General features: G+C 36.8%; 1 protein-coding gene across 1 annotated transcript in view; it reads left to right on the top strand.

Annotated features, from left to right (window-relative positions):
- The window catches only part of LOC145399866 (obscurin-like), a 146,773-nt gene that overhangs the window by 50,164 nt on the left and 74,699 nt on the right, over positions 1 to 21,910 (top strand). The window lies entirely within an intron of this gene.

Raw genomic sequence — 21,910 nt, 5'->3', positions numbered from 1 at the left:
GGATACATAACAGGCGTTCGTGCCATTTAAGTATATACCATTCTATCTGTAAGAAAGTATTTTGTAATGGCCAAATTTTCCTTACCTCCTAATCTGTACGTGTGTGTGTGTGTGTGTGTGTGTGTGTGTGTGTGTGTGTGTGTGTGTGTGTGTGTGTGTGTGTGTGTGTGTGTGTGTGTGTGTGTGTGTGTGTGTGTGTGTGTATACGTTATTCCTTCAGTTACGAGAAGATGGAAATGAAAACACTACTGAGATTCTGCGCAGGACTGTCGAATGTTACTATAGTCCGGTTAAATTATCCGTGTCTTATCTGATAAGGTGAAAATTTTTGCGTCCACTTTCCCCTACACGTGCCTGAAGTTGTCCTCTCTTTCTGAAATTTTGCTTGGAGGAAGTAGAGGTCACGGCAACTCGATTCATGACGAATTCACTTAATTCCAGCAAGTCAAACAATATCAGATTTTTAATTTACCATAAGTTCTTAAGTCAAGTGTCATGAGCTGGTCGATTATTTTCTTTCTACTCAAATCAGTGCAAGATGTAAACAGGTGGCGATGAAATTAAGGAATACATTTTTAACTGTGGAATAATCTGACTTCCTCTAACTAACCTTCTCATAACAAAGAATTTTTCTATTTCATGTATGACTGAGTTCGTATTAAATGAAAAGGTGTATGTTTCTTCAGACAAACTGGTCAAAGAGGAGGATTCCATAGTTATATAATAAAATGCCAATCACGTACAATTATTCCAAAAATTATTGCTGCATGCTTGGCGCGAAAGAAATTGACGCCACTGTCGAATGCTATTCCAAAACTCTTGATGATGCCACCCTACCTTGGCATACATCCTGCCTCTATCAATCATTACCTCGCCCGGACGGAGTCCGACAAGGTACAAGTATTGTTTTTGTTCGAGCTTCTTTGTTTGTTCCTTTCTTTCTTTGTTAGCAACATTACGGAAAAACGGCTGAATGGATTTTCATGAAACTTTCAGGATATGTGGGCACTGGTCTCCTAAGAAAACGACTAAATTTGGGGAGTAATCAAGCGACCATGAAAGGTCAAAATCAAGGTCACGGATTTTCAGAGGGCTATAACTTGAAAACGGATGAACAAAGAGATATTTTCTATTATGAACATGTAGGTACTCGTAATATGGGCTTTCATTTGGCACCAAGACCTTTGACCTTGAATGAACTTGAAGAGTCAAACCCAAGGTCACGGATACTCAGGGGGCTATAACTCGAAACTGGTTGAATATAGTGATCTTTACTTTTATCAACATATAGGGAATCCCATATGGGTTTTTAATTGATACCTTGACCTTTGACCGTAAGTAACCTCGAAAGGTCAAACTCAAGGTCACGGATATTCAGGGCGCTATAACTCGAAACTCGATGAAGATAGATATATTTACTTTTATCACGATATAGTAAGTCTCATATGGGCTTTCAATTGGCAGCATGACCTTTGATCTTGAGTGACTTTGAAAGGCCAAAGGCAAGATCACGGATTTTCAGAGTGTAACTTGAAAACATTTGTACCATTAGACTTTAGCTGTGCAACGACACTAAATGGCAGAAACGAGCCAGTATTTAACAGCAATAAAATAACTGCTGTCGGGCAAGGTTTGTTGTGCCTGGCACCACTTGTTATGATGTATACTCACCACACTTCCTGGCCGGTTTTATTATCACATTAATACGTATATCATGCCTGATTAATCATCACAGAAGATTACAAGCTGTCTAGATCATTCAGGATATAATCACATCCCCTCCTGTGTGATAAATATTTGGAGGTAATATAAGTAACTCACACACACACACACACACACACACACACACACACACACACACACACACACACACACACACACACACACACAAAACACACACACGAGAGAGAGAGAGAGAGAGAGAGAGAGAGAGAGAGAGAGAGAGAGAGAGAGATTGAAATAATGGGGAAACAATATAAAAAATAAATGAGAAGTGATATATATATATATATATATATATATATATATATATATATATATATATATATATATATATATATATAGTGGTAGGTGGTGGCGACCATCATCCACTCACTTGATGTAGTGCTGCCTACTTCTTCCTTAGCCTGTATCATTGTTTTTCTGTGCCTGCCCTTCTCTCTTCCTATTTCTCCCATCTTTCCTGTCACTTCTTATTGCTTTTCTTTCCTTTACAGGTGGCTTTACACTGAGTGACAAGCCAAATAGTTTCCTGTAAGCCAAGAAACCATTTACAACTCTGGGTGGTAACCATATAACCAAACCATACGTGCTCCCTACGTGTCAGCAAGTAGGTTGGTGGAGGGTTAGTGCCCCTCCCCTTAAAACAAATAACTGAAAGTCAAATGGCCACCCCTTTCGGGATAATGGCGTCTGGCAATATATATATATATATATATATATATATATATATATATATATATATATATATATACATTTATAATGAAAGATTTTGAAAGCTCTAGCCGAGAATCAAAGACAGGATTCTTGAAACTAAATTCTTTTTTTAGTCAAATCATAATATCTACATAGACAAATATAAAGCTAAAAAAATTATACGGTGACCTACCTGAGAGCAAAATCTCTTACAAAGCGATCTCATTATATTTCACATGTGTGCCCCTCATCCATCATGAATCACAATGATTAAGTTATTCCATATTTGTTGCTTTCTGTACGTCAGCTGAGATTCATAATATTAGGTTTACTGAAACATTCCGGATACTTAATTTTCTCATACCAACAATTGCAAACATCAACACAATCAGTTTTTAACATAATCTCAGATATTTTGTACACACATATATTTAAAATAAACACAGACACACATACAGCATATGTCCTGTACATATACTTGATATCCTCTAAGTTAGTAAATTGGAGCTTAAAATCAGTTCTTTACAATAACACTTTACATAATATTCGATTTTTTTAGAGAAACAACCCTGCTACAGTTTATTATGGTATATTATGTTTTCGATATTTACCCATCAGCTATTTCTTAAAGATGAATTAGAGCTGATTATATTTGATTTTTGCCGGATAGACTGAGGTAAGCTATTCCACACAAGTTCACGATATTGAAGTTTGAAACTGGAATGACAGCATGAAAGGAGCCTCTGTCGGTGGAGTGTTTCTTAGGTTATATCTATCAGGTGTACTGTAATAAAACTTATTATTAATTAATTATTCACGAAAGTTTATACAAAAAGAGCACAACAATGTGAGGTAACTTTACTTAGCTAAAGTTAGTGCATATTTATAAAATGTGCCGTTTGTGTTTCAATCCGTAATTCATGTGTTATAGTGCTGAAAACTCGGTTTAGTGAGAGCATTAAAGGTTTTCCTACTGATGTACTCGCTGTACCTTACACTGTGTGATAATTGAAAATAACAGGCTATTCCGATAAAGAGTGCAAACACATCAATGAATTTTCATTGAATTACTTCCTTGCAAGGTAGACACTGCCACATTGTTTCTTTAATTTACTGATGATATCCTGAAAATGTCTAGACCAGGTTAGTTTTTCCTATCCACTGTTGCGCACAGAAATGCAGTGCTGTCTACCTCCATATGACCTGAATTGCCGACTCATATGGTGTGTACAATTGAGGGCATAGCTATATTTTTGTGAAATATATTATGGGTCTCTCTCTCTCTCTCTCTCTCTCTCTCTCTCTCTGTGGGGGTAGCGCGCCGAGCTTGTGATCGGGAGGTCGCAAGTTCGAGCCTGGCCCGGGGCTACCGTTGCCGGGAGGGGTAGCTCCCTCTTGTAACCCCAGCGGGGCTATATGGCCTTAGTTGCCTAGCTCGGGGAATTCATTTCTCTCTCTCTCTCTCTCTCTCTCTCTCTTTATATATATATATATATATATATATATATATATATATATATACAGTATGTATGTATACTGCGGGGCAGGATCCCACAGCTACCTAGCGTATCACCGGGAGTCGGATAGGGGAACGCCTTGCATATATACCAGGTACCGTCCAAGACCGCGTGGACCGTGAGACCCACAATAGATATATAGGGCCCCACCGAATATACAGAATAAGATGGCACAATAATTACATCTCACCAGAAACAATGTGGCAGGGAAGTGAGATCTTTTGCCAAAATCCTCCCATCCGAACCTGAATTCCACTGTTAATGATTTGATTGGCGTTCCTGTTGGATCATTGTCTACTAAAGGTCAAACTGCACTGCCTTCTGTGTTTATGGGCAGTGTGCCACCGAAAGTGAGTAGGCACTGTCTCGGCAAATCAGAGACTATGACAACTAGAGATCCCCCCAAGGGGAGAATCACACCAACCGAGCCGATTCATGTCTGGCACAGCTCAGAATGTGACCCTTGATCTTGACTTACTTTTGCCAGTTTTGAACTCACAGGAGATTTTCATCCCTACTAAACACCTGTAAATTTTTGTGATGATATTTTGAGCAGTTATGAGGTTATTATGGTAACAGACACACAGACCTTGACCTACTTTCACCAATTTCGAACTCATAGATATTCATCCCTACTACACACCTGTAAAAGTTTGTGATGATATCTTTAGCAGTTGCGAAGTTATAGTGGTAACAGACACACAGACCTTGGCCTACTTTCACCAATTTCGAAACTGTGAACGACTTTTTATTCTACTACACACCTGTTTGTGATGATATCTTGAGTGGTTGCGAAGTTGTCGTGCTAAAAGACACACAGACACACACAGACAAACTGAAAACAATACTAGCTTCGCTAACGCAGCAGGTAATAAACAAACTGAAATCCATGAAGATCTACACGTACAATGTAAGAAGCCTCGCAGAAGATTACAAATCTGGTAACGTAATGACTAAATTAGAAAACATTAATTAGGATATTGTAGGTTTGAGTGAGATCCATAGAAAAGAAGGAAAGATAATTCAGCTTGAAGACACCAACCACCTATTTTACTACAAGGGTAGGCGAAATGAAAGAGTGGTCCAGGATTTCTAATTAACAGAAATCTTGCTGAGAAAAGTAATAAATTCAGCAGTATATCTGACAGAGTGGCAAGGATTGTAATTAGCCTATGCAAAAGATACACCTTGAAAGTAATGCAGGTATATGCACTGACTTCTCAAAGCTCAGATGAAGAAACAGAAACATTCTATGGCAACATCCCCCACATTATGGAAAAAGAAAAGACCACATAAACTATACTTATGGGAGACTTCAATGCAAAAAGTTGGCAAATTTAAAAACGGACAAGCATGTATGGGAAAATTCGGAGTAGGAGAAAGGAATGACAGAGGTGAAATGATCGTAAATTTTGCTGAAATGTATAACATGAGAATAATGAACACATTCTTTCGCAAAAGACCAAGAAGAAACTGGACCTGGAAAAGTCCAACTGGAGAAACAAAGAATGATATCGACTTCATTATAGCAAATAATAATACAGTCGTAATGTCATCACAGTTATCAGTAAAGTAGATACTGGAAGTGACCATAGATTGCACAGCCAGATTCAGTTTCAACTGTGAAAGAAAGATGATTACAAATGAAGACATAGGTCATAAAAGACTTTGTAGTTACTTGTAGTGGAGTTTTATATATATTAGACTTGTGGGCGAGCGGTTGTTATATTTGAGTAGCTTGTAAGTAGATAATCTTCTTTCCCATTTGTCATGTAGTGACAGGAGAGGTAAAGAATAGTATGGGACTATTTTTATTTGTCTTGGAAATATTAACAAGTCTCTCACACAGAGCGGAGTATAAAGTAGAGTCCCGCTAGCTCTCTCTCTGTCTCGCTCTCTGTCTCTCTCTCAAACCCATGTTGCTAAGCCCTTCTCCCTGCGACCTGTCTGTTGTATGGCTTGTCTCCTTCTGAGCTCTCTTTCCTAAATTCTGGTGTAGCAGAGGTTGTGTCACGTGTGTTCCTTGTGAGTGGAAAGTTCTAGAAGCCTGTGTGTGAGTATGTGTGTATGTGTGTGTATGGTCACTAAGGCTTTGTTCACCGGTGGATTGCTGACAACTAACTGCATCATCTCCTTACTGGCCACTGTCGTCAGCTTTCCTCAGTGTAATTTGCAAGCTCATTTCCCATTCCCAGGCTCGCATAGAGCTGTCTATCTATCTATTTATCTATCTATCTATTATGATTTGTAACTACAATATGGAGTCCCAATACATTGCTTGGTCACGCGAAAATGGCGTACCATCGACAGTTAATAGTCCTAACATATTAATACATATTATATACACATTATAATGAACTTATAAGCTAATTAAGTGAAATGCATAATATTGTAAAAGTAACATAATTGTATGACTATTGTATACATATAATATTTATAGTAAATAGTTATTATTTAGTAATATTACATTTTAAACAAGTTGTATACATATTTGAATAAATGCATTAAGTAAATTATTTAACTGTAATACAGTATGTACTTGGGTTATTGTAGTGAAATGCATAATTGTGTTGGCCTTATAACTGTAGTTACATTTTGTTAATGCAACTGTTACATAAGTGTCTTGGCCTTATAATTGTAGTTAAAGTTACATAAAAGTTACATCTTGTTAATGCAACTGTTAATTGGCAAAGTGTAACATAATGCAATCGTTTGTCGTTACATAATTGTTACATATCGTTTGTAGTTACATAATTGTAGTTAAAGTTACGTGAAAGTTACATCTTGTTAATGAAACTGTTACATAAATGGTACATATTGTTTGTAGTTACATAATTGTAGCAAGTGTAACATAACGCAATCGTTTGTCGTTACATAATTGTTACATATCGTTTGTAGTTACATAATTGTAATAAGTGTAACATAATGCAATCGTTTGTCGTTACATAATTGTTACATATCGTTTGTAGTTACATAATTGTAGTTAAAGTTACATAAAAGTTACATCTTGTTAATGCAACTGTTACATAAATGGTACATATTGTTTGTAGTGACATAAATGTAGCAAGTGTAACATAATGCAATCGTTTGTCGTTACATAATTATAATATGGAGTTACATAATTGTTACATATCGTTTGTTATGTGATCTTACTCTATTTCTCTTTTTTTTCTTTCTTACTTTTTCTTTCTTTCTTTTTTTTTTTTTGTATGTATTGATTTCCTATAGTTTGTTTTTCTTCGCTTGTGTACGTTTTTTTCTATGTTGTTCATGGTTGCATAATTACTGGCTAATTTCCTTGGGATACTTTTTTAAAGTTTAGTTTATATTGCACAGATATTATTGAAAATGATATTATATAGTCCCATATTTTGTTATTTTATATAAAAAATATATATACATATATACAGTATTAACTATATACACTGACTTGTTGTTCACTTGTACCTATCGTGGGTAATATGTGTGTCAGCACTGTGTGGAAATCATTGTCTTCACGATTGTGTTGAAGATGTTCACTCTTGCTAACGTCATTTGTGTTGGCCATTTTTTTTTCTCTCTAGTTTACCTTGTAACTTAATTTATATGTTTCCACTAAGTAGCTTTAATTAATAAATGTTTAATACAGTTCTTTTAATCGCTCACTGAGTGACTGTGATGGTATATTTTCTTTATCACTTTGTAGATATAATAATGTATAGCTGTATGTATGAAACACGTATTTTATGTAGGTATAAATGGTAACAATCGTTGGTAGTAAATAAATGTTATAATAAATGAATGAATATATACAGTGTAGAATATTTATTGTTGGTGATTATTTAGTGTTTGAGTTATGCAGACAACTGAAGTAAGTATGTGTATTTAAGCTGTAACTATACAGCACGTTTTATATGTTTGTGCGGAATGTGTTGTCTATCACTGTGTATTGTATAAATGAAGTAACTATGTAACTCACTAATTTTTACCGTGGTGGGACTGGTGTTAGGGATGGTGCAGGTGGTGAGTTGACTGACGTGGCGTCTTTTCAGCAAGCACGCATGATGACGTCGACTTCCCACACTGGTAGCTGTGGTGAGTGAATGAGTAGCGATGAGTAACTTGAGTGAAGACGAGTAAGATGAGTTATGAGTCGTGTCTCACTCTTCGTTTGTTTGTTCCGTTTTTCTTTGTCGATTTTTTCTCGGTCCTTTTCTCTTGTGATTTACTCGTTGTAGAATGAAGACTGCCGCTACTTGTAGGTGCGTGTAGAAGATTATACAGACGACTCTTAGAGTTGTTACTTGTAGTTGATTGTAGATGGTTCAAGTTCGCTGGTTCGTCGTAGAAGTTGCAAGATTGTTTGTATCAGTATATTGTTAAACTACTTGCAAGGCGTCCTGTGACCTCTTCACCTCTGCATCAGCATGATGATCGGGGAGACGGAGGGGGCTGGTTGGAGAGAACTGTCAGGGGCTGGTTGTAAGTTGTTGGTTGTGAAAGGTATTCTTGTTTTCAATCTTGATATTTTGTAGGAATTCACTGTTGATTCGTAGACGAGGTTCATATACGTTCGCTGCTACCAAATGTCATAAAAGACTTTGTAGTTACTTGTAGTGGAGTTTTATATATATTAGACTTGTGGGCGAGCGGTTGTTATATTTGAGTAGCTTGTAAGTAGATAATCTTCTTTCCCATTTGTCATGTAGTGACAGGAGAGGTAAAGAATAGTATGGGACTATTTTTATTTGTCTTGGAAATATTGACAAGTCTCTCACACAGAGCGGAGTATAAAGTAGAGTCCCGCTAGCTATCTCTCTGTCTCGCTCTCTCTGTCTCTCTCTCAAACCCATGTTGCTAAGCCCTTCTCCCTGCGACCTGTCTGTTGTATGGCTTGTCTCCTTCTGAGCTCTCTTTCCTAAAGTCTGGTATAGCAGAGGTTGTGTCACGTGTGTTCCTTGCGAGTGGAAAGTTCTAGAAGCCTGTGTGTGAGTATGTGTGTATGTGTTTGTATGGTCACTAAGGCTTTGTTCACTGGTGGATTGCTGACAACTAACTGCATCATCTCCTTACTGGCCACTGTCGTCAGCTTTCCTCAGTGTAATTTGCAAGCTCATTTCCCATTCCCAGGCTCGCATAGAGCTGTCTATCTATCTATTTATCTATCTATCTATTATGATTTGTAACTACAATATGGAGTCCCAATACACATATGCCCAATGAAGTATGCAAAAACAAAGTAGCCTTTCAGTTAGAAATAACGAAAGAATATCGGGTTGTAAGTTATGCTGAGTGTGACATTGATGAGTTAAATGAAAGACTAACACAAGTTCTAAGAGAATCAGCAGGTAATACAATGAAAGCCTACAAGTATTAAGAAAAAGCACTTGACTTCGTGGAAAAAAAGAAAGGAGATGAAAGTTAAAACAAAGATGGAACAGAAAGAGCAGAATTAAATAAACTTACCAAAAAGGATAGAAAAAAGAAAAAGATGAAAAACATGGATCAGATCAAACAAATCATCAAAAAAGGAAAAACTCTGGAAAGGGTCCAAAGTAAATTGACAACAAATTATATCACTGAAGGACAAATGTGGTGAATTCATTAAATCCAGAGGTAAGATGGTAAAGAGAGTTGAGGAATTATACAAAGAACTGTATGCATCGAAGGCGATAGTACCAATGACTAACTTTCCAGTTGACGCAGGTGAAATACCTGAGGTAACAGCAGCCGAAGTAAACATGTCTCTTAAAAGTATGATAAGAAGGAAGACCCCGGAAGAAGATGGAATAGTCGCAGATTTACTGTCGGAAACAGGCGTAGAACAACAAAACAGGCTTGCCGACCTATTTACTTAATTTACCGGTATAAAAAAGAAGAAAATTCCCAAAACATGGTGTAATGCAATAGTTATTTTGCTTTAAAAAACAGGCGAATCAAAAGATCTTTATAACTCTTGGCCCATTGGTTTTTCATCATTTTTTAAAACTCATTCCTAAAGTCCTAATCAACAGAATAACAATAAATTTGGAAGAAAACCACCCTCGTCAACAGACAGGATTTCGGAATTCGACTAATGATCATCTACACACAATGGATCCGCAAAATGAGAAACCTACAGGATATAATAAACGACTGTGCTTAAGTTTTGTTGATCAAAAAAAAAAAAAAAAACTTTCGACTATGTGGAGCACATAGCAAATATAAATTCATTTTGGGAACAAGGAATAAATGAGAACACCGTAGAACTGCTCGAAAACATAAGTAAAGAGAGAACTGCTACAGTTAAATTACATAAAGACCCAGAAGAAAATTAAGATTTGGAAAGGCATGCGTCAGGGAGATACAATTTCACCAAAATTATTTTCGGCATGCTTAGAAAGTATTTTCAGAAAGCTAGATTGGGATAAGAAGTAAACCAAGATGGAGAAAACTTAAAACATTTAAGATTTGCAGATGTCACTGTCCTAATTTCAGAAACAGAAGAGACATTGCAAAAAATGTTAACTGACCTAAACAGAGAAAGTCTCAAAGTTGGGCTAAAGATGAACTGAACTAAAACTAAGATGTTTAATCCAAATACACCAAAATGTGTCATCAGAATAAGTGAAGAAATTCTTGAAGAAGTCGAGGAGTACAATTACATGGGGTAAATACTTAAACTAATGAAATAAAAGCATTCGGGGATCGAATGCTAATTGTCCGCTATAATAATATGTCGTTAGATAAGGTACCACTTGCCTACAAAAGAAATTTGAAGAAAATTAGTAATACTCTTTGGAATTCAGTCACCGTGCATTGCAAAAAACCAGTCCATAAAAACATATGGCAGCTGGCATTTGGTCGTCATTGATCAAATTCACACCAAAAGTAATAGGTTTCTGCGCATCCACATAATTGCTATTTCCCGAAGGTTTCTTGAAATTAGTCCACAACTTTTCGAGATATTTTGGGAACAGTTACACACACACACACACACACACACACACACACACACACACACACACACTGGCAAAAACATTACCACTCCACCTTTAGATTATGATAGAGAAATAAAATTATATGTTACAATTGGATGGAAAGATTTCAGTAAACCTAGAGACATCGTGAGAAGTAGCCAGCCAGTATGTATAAAATGAAAAGTATAAAACAAACGTATAATCGCAGCTATGACAGAGAGTTGTGGGACCTGGAAACTGACAAAATCATTGGAAAATCAACTAATCCATTCTCAAAGAGGAATGGAAAGGTCAGTGTTGGGAATATCTTTATGAGACAGGAAAAGAACAACTTGGGTGAGAGAACACACCAGAGTCAATGACATTTTAGAAGTTATAAAAGAACAGAAACTCAGGTTGGCAGTTCATGTAGCAAGAATGAGAGATAACCGATGGAGCAAGAGGCTGACTGACTCCAATGGATTGTAAGCGAAACAGAAAAAGGCCAGAAAGGAGGTGGAGAGTTGAGATAGAGAAGTCTAAGACAAAACGTAGCAGTGACTGGCTCAGTTGTGGAATTTGTGGAAAAGGTTGGGGGAGGCCTTTTTTCAGCAGTGGACTTGCAATGGCTGATGATATATATATATATATATATATATATATATATATATATATATATATATATATATATATATATATATATATATCAGCCGTGGCTTAGTGGGTTAGAGCGCTCCGCTTTGACCGAAGGGTCGGAGGATCGAATCCACCCAAGGGTCATTGGTAGACATCAGGAAGGGCATCCGGTCATAAAATGCTACACGCTCCAAACCAAAGTCCTCTACTCAGGGGCAACGCCTTAGCCCTTATCCGAAAAAGGGGTACCTGGCGTAAAACTCACTTTTATATATATATATATATATATATATATATATATAAATATAAATATATATATATATATATATATATATATATATATATATATATATATATATGTATAAGAATTTTGTTGCTGGTGATCCGTGTGTTCATTTTATTCAGTTCGTTATGCAAATCAGGGAGAGAGGGACATGGTGACTGGAATAATAATGTACTGTCATTTGGTAATAGTAAGACTCTGAACAGTCCACTATTGTTTCCTATATCATTTATGTAGAGAGAGAGCAGAAAAGGAAGAGGTCCCCAGATGGATCCCTGATTAACTCTATATGAAAGAATTTCGATATCGGATTTAGAGCCTTTATACTGTAAGTACTGTTTTCAGTTATTAAGCTAAGATATAAACTATCCATTGTTTTATTTCTAATGTCATAATATGCTCTAATTAGGCCAACATTCTAGTATGGTCAATAGTGTCAAACGCCTTGGAAAGGTCAAAACAGAAGTGGCTATAATATAATACCGTCATCACAGGAATTTGATTCATCGGCATAAAAAGTATGAAGGGCGTTTTCAGTTGATGTTCCCTTTGTGAATCCACACTGGGAGTGCATCAATACAGTATATGGTTGTCTATAAGAAATTGAAGAATTCTATTATACATAAATTTTTCTAAGCTTTTACTATTTGCAGGAAGTACTGAAACTAGTCAGTGATTCTTAATTGCTCTGCCTTCCCCGTCATATATATCGTGGTAACTTAAGCTACTGTATTTTAAGTTAATCAGGAAATATATCCTTGATGATGTATGAGTTACATAAATGTAAGCGTACCTAATTACCAGTGGAATATCTTCTATTATCATAAGAGAATATTGCCATATCTTGGTGCTGATGTATGTAGTTGGTTAATCACCTGCCTCAACTCATGCTCAGTGAAAGATGATACTGTATCCTAAATGGTGTCGTCTGACGATTCAAAAAGATCTGTAGCTTACGCCACATATATTAATTTCGTCTGCAAGTTGTTTCTCAATATTAATAAGTATCTGTTGAAATTATTTGCAATATTAGAAGGCTATGTTACTTCTCTGTCTTTTATGAGAAACGCATTACTATGATTTGCTAGAATTTCTTTTTCTGTCAAGAACGTTATGGATTAATTACATGTCTTGTTACTGTTTTCTTTACTGTCTTTCAGGTTTTCTTGTAGTATTCATTGTTAGCATTTTTTATTCTGAGAGTAACCTGATTTGGAGCCCTGAGATATGTTTCTCCATGCGTTATTGGGTATTTAGCATATTACCATATTAGCCTATTTTTTTTTCTTTGAACAATGTTTGAATGTCTAGTGTAATTCAAGATTTATTACAACATTTAGTTTTGATTTGTTTGGTGTTGAGATTTTTTTTTTTTTATAATTAAAACAAGCACCGAGGATCTGGTTAGAGTTACTGCATATTACCTTAGCGTCAGTAGTGGGGTGTACTGAATCCCATAAGACGTTGTCCATACATTGCCTGAATTCGTCGTCGTCGTCGTCGTCGTCGTGGGGTATACTGAATCCCATGAGACTTTTTACATACAGTGCCTGAAACTGTCCATAAAACCAGTACTGTACTTTAATTCCTGTAACCTAACTGTTTATTTTCATCTTTTTCGTAGTTGATCATCTTTACTAATGATATGATTGCAGATAGACGAAAACAATCTGAATTTTTACTGTGAATGATGCCATTACCAATGTTATATATATATATATATATATATATATATATATATATATATATATATATATATATATATATATATATATATATATATATATATATATATATATATATATATATATATATATACTGGAGAGAGAGAGAGAGAGAGAGATGCACACATATATATATATATATATATATATATATATATATATATATATATATATATATATATATATATATATATATATGTGTGTGTGTGTGTGTGTGTGTGTGTGTGTGTGTGTGTAATAAATTCCAACTTCCATATTTTAAGAATAATGATTTCTTATTTGAACAAGTGGTGCCAGGCACAACAAACCTCGCACGACAGCAGTTTTTACTGCTGTTATATACTGACTCGTTTCTGCCATTTAGTGTCACTGCACAATTAATCTGTTTGTGCCCAGCGTCCTCAATATAGGATGGAACTGGGCATTTTCAAAAGTTAATAAAGGAGGGAACCCCGGGGTAGGGACCTATGAGCTTCGCGACTATAAGCCGATAGGCAGAGGGCAATACACTTAATCCTCTTCCAGCAAAATCCCTCACACAGGAACCCTAGGACTTAATGGGTTAAAGTCTAAGGTAATGGCGCAAATGTTTTCAAGTTATGCCCTCTGAAAATCCGTGATCTTGAATTTGACCTTTCAAGGTCACTTAAAGTCAAAGGTCATGCTACCAAACGAAAGCCCTTATGAGACTTCCTATATCTTGGCAATAGTAAATATCTCTTCATCGAGTTTCGTGTTATTGCACCCTGAATATCCATGACAATGAGTTTGACCTTTCAAGGTCACTTACTGTCAAAGGTCAAGGTATCAATTAAAAACCCATATGGGATTTCCTATATGTTGATAATATTAAATATCCCTCTATCTTCAACCACTTTTGAGTTAAATCCCCCTGAATATTCGTGACCTTGAGTTTGACCTTTCACAGTCATCCGAGATCAAAGGTCCTGGTGCCAAATGAAAGCCAATATTACGAGTTCCTTTATGTTCCAATAGAAAATATCTCTATCTTCAACCGTCTTCAAGTTATAGCCCTCTGAAAATCTGTGACCTTGATTTTGACCTTTCAGGGTCACTTGATTACCTCCAAAATTTAATCGCTTTCTTTGGGGACCAGTGCCCACGTATCCAGAAAGTTTCATTTAATTTCATTCAGCCATTTTTCCGTAATGTTGCTAACAAACAAAGAAACACAAACTCGACCAAAAACAATACCTCGTCGGACTCCTTCCTGGAGAAGTATTGAAAACTGATGTAGTGTATTCATTGCAAATGGATAAATCATGCCTTGTAAAACTGGTATCATCATCACCATCAGCCATGGTAAGCCCACTGATGAACAAAAGCCTCCCGCTATTTTTTCAATGAATTCCTTGACTGACCCATTCTCAGTTAGGATTTCCCTGCAAACTTCTCTGGCTCTTCTCTCCACCTCCTCCCTACTTTTTTCTGCTATGATTTCAGTCTCTTGGAGTTCAGTCAGTCAGCCTCTTGCTAAATTGTTTATCCCTTATTCCTGCTACATGACCTGCCCTCCTTCATTTCTGTGCATTCATAACCATTATAATGTCTTTGACATTAGTGTGCTCTCTCACCCAGATTGATCGCTTCCTGTCTTTCTGAGATATTCCCAACATCGGCTTTTCCATTGCCCTCAGAGAACGGATTAGCTTACTTCATACTGATTTAGTCAGTTGCTTGGTGTCATAACGGTACATCATACCTGGGATTGAACAATCGTTATATTTTTTTCGTTTTATACATAATAGCAAACTAATTTTCATGATGACTTTATGTTTACAAAATCTTTCCATCCAGTTGTAATGTGTCTTTTTATGTCGTTTTCATGGTCTTTCGTTAGTTTTCGTATTTACTCCGTGTACTTGTACATTTCAACTTCTTCAAAAAAATTATCATTTACACTGATAATGCTCTTTGATGTATTTGAATAACACATTAGTTTTACTCAATTTCATCTTTAGTCCTAATGTGAAACTTTATTTAGGACATTTGACACATCTTGCAATGTCTTTATTGTTTCTGAGATCAGGACAGTGTCGTCTGCAAATCTTAAATTGTTTAAATTTTCGCCATCTATGTTTACTTCTTTGTTCTCCCAATCTAGCTTTCTAAAATGCATCTAGGGCATGGTGTACATAATTTGGGTGAAACTTAAGCACCCTGATACACGCTTTTCTCAACCTTAAACTTCCTGAGTCCCTATGTGTCATAAGTTCTTCAGTTCCCTCTTTTTTATGTTTTGAGCAATTTTACAATGTCCTCGTTTACGCCTTGTTTACTTTATAACGGCTATGTGTTCAACTGAGTCGAAAACCTTTTCGTAATCTATACAGGGTGTTCCGGAAGTTATGGCGAAAACTTTGGGAAGTGATAGATGAGGGAATTCTAAGCCAAAAAAATGTTATTTGAACATGTGTCCAAATCTCAACCTTTACGGAGCTACAATTACTGATGACCCTATGTGCGAAAATGGTCTTCATAATTCTCCCATAAGGTCATCAGTAATTGTAGCTTCGTAACGGTTGAGATTTGGACACATGTTCACTTACAATTTTTTGCTAGAATTCCCTCATCTATCATTATTTATTATATTCTGTGGTGTTCTCCGTTAGCCGATTCATTTTGTGTAGATGCTCAGTAGTCGAGTACTTGCTTCGATATTCTGCTTGCTCATGATATTGGTTTTCTTCTAAATTTATTGTTGTCTTGTTCATAAGGACTTTAGTGATGAGTTTATAATTACTTGATAAAAAGATAATTGGTCGATAGTTAATAAGATCTTTTGAGTCACTTTTCTTGTAATGAAAAATAACTATTGAATTACACCATGTTTGAGGAATTTTCGTCAGCTATAATTATACACCAAGTAAAGAGTGAGACAACCGTTTTTGAACTTACGAGTATATTCCTGCATCCGACAGTAATTTTGCTACTATTCCATTTTCTTCCTAGGGCCTTCCCTCTCTTCATACTTTTAGGAGAAAAGTTTACTTCATCTGGCGTTACCTCTGGTTATTCACTTGTGTCAGCTGAAAAGTTATCAATCAGTATCAGTGCCTTTGATGCATTAAATTCTTCGTCAAAGACTCAATTTCAACTTTCTTTACCATCTTCTCTCTGCTCTTAATGACTTCACCATTTTTTTTTTGTCTTTTCATCAGATAGTTTGTTGGTTTCCTAGTTCCATTTTGCTGCTGACGTTTTTCAGACTTTTTGTAATGGTTTCTTTGATCTGATTAATGTTTCTCTGTTTTTTGTTCTCTTTGGGTCTAGTAGATAAGCATATTTAATTCTGTTCTCTCTGTGTCATCATTCTTTATTTTTTTCTTTCATCTCCTTCTATCTTTTCATGAGCTTGAGGGTCATTTATGAATATTTGTTGGCTTTGGCTGTATTTTCTTGCTAGCTCCACTTATTCCCTTCAGACTTTTGTTAGTCTCTCACTCAACTCATCAGTGTCACTCTTGACATAACTTAGAACCTGAAATCCATTCTTTATGTCTGACAGAATGGCAGCTTGGGGTTCGCTTACTTTCACTGGGCAGATCTTTTAAATTTTAATCAGCTTCTTTTTTTTTTTTTTTTACCTCTGAAACTGAATCTTGGTGTGCACCCCACCATTCTGTGATCACTTCTTAATTTTGCTTTGTTGAAAACTGTGACGTTAGTCATCGTGCTGTTCTTATCTGCTATAAGAAATTCGAATTTCATTTCTTGTTTCTCCATTTGGGCTTATCCAGTTCAATTTTCTCAATTCTCTTTTGTGGAAGAAAGTGTTCATAACTCTCATGTTATACACTTCAGCCAATTTACAACCATTTAATCGCTGCCATTCATCTCTCCTATATTGAATTTTCCCATACATGCTGCTCAGTTTTTCAGTTTGCTAACTTTTGCTATGAAGTCTCCTGTGAGTATAATATCTTTGGTCTTTCTACTTCCATAATCTGCGAGAGGCTGTTATAGAATGTTTCTGTTTCTTCATCTGTGCTTTGAGAGAGCATAGCCACCACCATTTCGTGTGAAACTGCTGCCATACAATGTGTGTCTTATAGAGACGTTAGTTTCGATAGTTAAGGTTGTCTCACAAAGAACTAACATGTCAAAAGAGTAACCTAAAGGAATTACACGCATAGCAGTTAGTTCCTCCAGTTGGTGTGGGACACTACATTTTGTCATGCCACACTTTATTACGTTAGTGTTTTATGTCTGGAGATGTGAGGAACATTCTAGAAACTTCAAAATATCTATTTGATTTCTTTGTCTTTTATGTTAGGAATTAGTTCTTGTCAATATTGTTACTGTATATTCTATATTTAGGTGTATCATAGCATGGGATAATGTGAGCTCTCTCATAGGCTTCAGAATATTCCGTACTCTGCTAGTGCTGGAGTTGTGGTATTAAAGATGACTGCTTCACCTTCTAGTAGTTAGTCAGTGAATGAATGATGAGTCACTGACTGACAGAGAGAGAGAGAGAGAGAGAGAGAGAACAGTGTTTTGGTTGTGTTTATCAGCTTTGCCTAGAAGGAATAAGACGCTGAAATGTACAGTAGAGTGGCCTTTGATTAACATTCGGGCTTATCACTGCGTCGTGCTTGAGGTATTCACGAAACCTACCGTGCAACATTATATTATGGCATAAAATTAAAAGAAATGTGGATACGGGCATGTCATCCAGTATTTTGTTTTTTATTCAAGGTTGCTTAGCAGATTATTGTTTGGATCAGTATCTGCATTATAACTGCTATCATCAAAACGCAAGGAGTTAAAATAAAAACTCTGAAGTGCATCTAATGTTATGATATTCGCTGCTTTATATGATGAATTATTATGTAATTGTTACAAAAACTCGGAGTCTTCTTGTAATGAAAAGGTTATAAGTCAAGGCCATTAATCAACTACGAACAATCAGTATAATGTCGCTACTTTAACTTACTTTACAAAAGAAAAGAAAAAAAACTCTTTGTGTCCTGTCTCACCTTTTATCATTTGATGTGTGAGGCTGGAATGGTAGAGCAACCGCTCCATATTTCTCCTTCTCATCAAGTCTAGGTTGGGTGGATTCTGAGGCATTCGTTGTAGGCGTGACAGTTGGTACTGCACAGAGCTGTGATGAAGCGTGTTGACTGGCGGCACTAGATGGTGATGTGTGAAACGGTAGGATGCTGGGTGGTGGTTGCAAACCTGATATGATGGGGGGTTTGTTGTTTGGGAAGAAGGGGGAGCTGGGGTGGCCTTTCCTCCTCGCCCACCTCTGTTTCCGTCTTACCTTTATTAGACACTCAAATCACTAATGTTCTTTAGTTAAAAAAGGCATACATTACATTTTTCCCTGCTTCGTTCAAAGCATCCAGCTAATGACATCTGACCTCCATAGTTCTCTGACACCAGTCTTCATTGATGAGAAGATAAGAGTGCCCATGAGTTTTCTTCTCATTGGAAAGGCAACATATCGGTTCAGTAAGTTGGTGAATCCTGCTAGTGTGTCTGCGCTGATGATTATTTTCCTCCATACTTGATGGGCTCTTTCCAGAACTAGAACTGCCATCTGTAGTTTATGTCCTGAAAGGGTCCTGATCTTCTCCTGACTGTTTCCAGTTCTCCTCTACATCCTAGGGGATGCCAGTGAAGCGCATATTGTTCGTACAACCTTAATAATCAACATAATCCATGCATGTTTCTCATCCACTAACTACCGGTATTCTCCAAAGTTCAGTACTTTTTTGAGTGAGGAACTGAACCTTTGCCAATTACTCTTAATTGTCTTTTTATGTTTTCTTCATCTAGTCCAACATATCATCAAGTTTAAGTTGCATGAATTCCAAGCATGTTGTGGCGCCAGTGGTTCACTTCTCAGCTGATTCAAGGGTGCTGGTGAAGTTTCACTGCATATGATCAAAAGCATCGTTGAAGTATTTCCCGTAGGTGTCGAGCAGATTGATACTCCTCTCGGCCCATAATCGTGGTTCGTGGTTGCTTCAGAATTTTACTGGTTGTGGGAAGTTTGAAACTTTAGTGATGACCAGTGAGTATGCACAGTATGGCATAAAAACTCACAGCAAGCTTGCTGAGTCACTGCTGTCAATTTTTACAATCACAAAATATGGGGTTGTAATTAACTTATTCCAAAGTTTGATCACAAAAAGAAGTTCTTGCACCATTCATGTCACGGTTGGTATTAATTAACATTTGTGGATCGCTTTGGTATCCAATCATTCACAAAATGCGAAGAGATCAACACGGAGTGTCTACACAGCTGGGCAGTGTGTCGCTATCCCATGACAAGATAAAAGTTAAGCCATCCGAATTCTATGAAGACCCAAGTAAATCCATTGTAGGTGGATATTTTTCAACCCGAACCCACATTTATAACACATATTTCAAAGTTATGTGGATTTTTGCATTGTTCAACTCATCTCGGCAGGAAACACATCAGTTTTAATCTACCCCGGCCAGTAAAAGTTCCTTCCCTTATGTTGGAAAAACACGCATTACACGGGCGTACATATGTGGAAAATATCTATCTCTCTAGCTGGGATTTAAATCAAGAATTCCTACATCGGAGCCAAGCCAGATGTCACTACACCATTGCATGATAAAAACCAAGCCACTGGAATTCTATGAAAAACTTTGGAAATCAGTTTTGAGAGTATATTTTTCAACTCAACCCAATATCCTGAAACATATTTGTTTCATGTGGACTTTTGCCTAGGGCCATGCCATAGTGTAGTGACACGGTAAATAATAGACCTGTCATGCAACGTAGTGCCACCTGATATGGGGAAAAAGGTAATGAAAAGTGACAAGAAGTATCCGAGAAAGAGGATAAGAGGTGGTGAGACACAAAAAAGAAATGATAATGGGTGAAGAGAAGTAGGCAGCACTGCATCAAATGAGTGTATGATGGTTGCCACCACCTGCCACCATGTTGGATGAAAAATAAAGTTGTTTTATTTGGAAATTTTTCACACACACACACACACACACACACACACGCATCAGAAACTGGCCCCAAGGACAATTATTTAAAAAACTGTTGATTTTTTCTGCCAAAATTTTATTGCTAAAGGTTTGAGTACTTAGAAATTTATAGTGAAGTTGTGGTGGGCCGATTTTTTTTTTTTTTTTTTTTTTGAGTTTTGAGAACTGAGGATTTTTATGGACAGTCAGTTCTCGGATGCGATTGTTTCATGCTGTACTCTCTCTCTCTCTCTCTCTCTCTCTCTCTCTCTCTCTCTTCCCATCTAACTGTAACTTGATGAATTAATGACGTTGAATAATAACAAGGCTTAGGTTAAAATCTATCAGCTGCACGAGATTCCATAAGGCTGAAAAATTTTTGCTGTTCCCTCAGACTGCTACATGCCACCATCCAATGTACAATCCAAGTCCCCATCTCAGTTCTAGGTATGATCAGGCTGTTGTTAAAATTAACAGATAAACTTACTTAAAGGTCACATGTCGGATTCGGTAATCGCACCCAGGACTTATTAACTGTGAGCTGAGCGTGCACTAGTTGCACCACAGTCATTCCCTGTGATAGAGGAGATTGGAGAAATTTCTTCGCTCCACCTTGGATGAAGTCTGGGATCAGGTGACTGCTATGTGTGTGTACCCTGCGGACCAGCAGTCCTCCTGCTTCAGGAATTTTTTCACGTGCCACCACTTCGGCGCTAAAATTCACCGTTCATACTGAATACACGCAAGGGCTGTCTCATTCAGGACTGGTGTGCTGCTATTAGCGCGGCTTCCTTAGTAAGAAGTGAGTAGACTTTTTGGAAGCTCAGTTAACCCAAAATCTTACGATTAATTTTCATATATATTGTTGACAATTAAAAAGAAAAAAATATATTCAGCTTAGGAGAGACTTATCGAACAGGAGGAGTTTAAGTCTTCATAAGCCCTAATTATTTGTGACCCTTCGTGAGCTGACTACAATTGTTTGATGATAGCAAGAACTACGTTGGTAATTCGTCCTCGAGATGGACAAACTAATCCCATCAGTCCCATTAAGTACTGATGGTTTCATTGATGTGAGTCCAGATGGTTACAATCAGTTTAGGGGAGACTTTTTCAAGGATTTAGATATACAGGTAGGTATCATTAATCTTGTCGTAATTATATATCCTCCCTATGCAGAGTAAAATCGTCAACTACTAGCAAGAGAGATAGATAGATAGATAGATAGATAGAGGGAGAGAGAGAGAGATGAAATAAAATACGGATTTCTTTAACGCATTAGTTTCCGTGTGTGGCGCCAAACCCAGTCCATTACATACTGCATATAGGCTAACACCTGGAGCAGTGACTTTTTTTTTTTCTCCTTCCCCCAACCAGGGACCAACCTCGCGTCCTTAAGGCAAGAAGACCACTTTCCTAATATCTATCTATAAT

This window comes from Coenobita brevimanus, chromosome 50 (genome assembly GCF_032717465.1).
Source record: "Coenobita brevimanus isolate Jiangsu-jjx chromosome 50, ASM3271746v2, whole genome shotgun sequence".
Taxonomy (NCBI): domain Eukaryota; kingdom Metazoa; phylum Arthropoda; class Malacostraca; order Decapoda; family Coenobitidae; genus Coenobita; species Coenobita brevimanus.
The sequence above is the reverse complement of the archived record's forward strand: the minus strand, read 5'-3'. Positions and strand labels throughout refer to the sequence as shown.